The sequence below is a fragment of the Octodon degus genome, unplaced genomic scaffold (genome assembly GCF_000260255.1).
Source record: "Octodon degus isolate 3935 unplaced genomic scaffold, OctDeg1.0 scaffold00197, whole genome shotgun sequence".
Taxonomy (NCBI): domain Eukaryota; kingdom Metazoa; phylum Chordata; class Mammalia; order Rodentia; family Octodontidae; genus Octodon; species Octodon degus.
This window is the reverse complement of record NW_004524773.1, coordinates 1,951,774-1,952,679: the sequence shown is the minus strand read 5'-3', so window position 1 is coordinate 1,952,679 and position 906 is coordinate 1,951,774.

The window sequence follows — 906 nt, the reverse complement described above, 5'->3', positions numbered from 1 at the left end:
ACAGCAGCGCCACGTCGCGCGCCCGGCGGCCTTCGGCCTGGGGGGGCCCCGGGGCGCCGCCGCCCGACGACGCCAGCTCCTCGGCCTCCAGCTCCAGGATGTGCTCGTCGGCGCGCGCCAGTTCGCGCTGCTGGATCAGGCTCAGGATCTCCAGCACTGTGGGATGAGGCGGTGATCAGCGCGGGGACACCCAAGAGGAGTGTAGGGCTAGAAAGGGGGTCACGGGGTCAGGCTTAGGGGGACCCCGGGGAGGGGGCACAGATGGAGAAAAGAATCGAGGAAGGGCCCAGAGAAGGGGCAGGCGAGGGGGTAGAGATGAGGACATCGAGGGCAGGTGGGGAAGCTGCAGTGCCTGGCGTGGGAGAGGAACGGCGAGGGGGAAAGGGGGGCAATGGAGGGAGAGGAGAAGTGAAGGAGGAGGAGGTGTCGGGAGGGAGAGGAGAAGTGAAGGAGGAGGAGGTGTCGGGGTGCAGAGGGAGATGGAAGGCATTGGAGGGGAAGCCTGGGGGTGCTGAGGGAGGAACTGTCTGTGAGGCAGAGGCCCAGGAGAGCAGGGACATTATCAAGAGTGACAGGGAGCCCGCAGGGTACCTGGCCAGGGACTAAGGAGCCAGGGATGGAAGGAGTTTCAGGGAACCAGTCTGGAAGGGCAGAGGTTGAGGTTGGGGACGCGAGGGGTAAGAAGAAAGCAGGTGGGCCTCCAGGAGAGAAAGGCGGTGGCAAAGGAGGCTGCGAGAGGCAGTGACTGGTGGGGAGGTGCGAGCCAGGTGAGGGAGACAGAAGGTACTAGGCCAGAGATGGGATCTCGGGGTGGGACGGCAGGGGGAGCTGGCACCCGGGAGGTCAGGCTGACCCGGAAAGGGGGGCTCATGGGGTTGGGAGGCCACAGCGAAGGCAGCAGGAGGG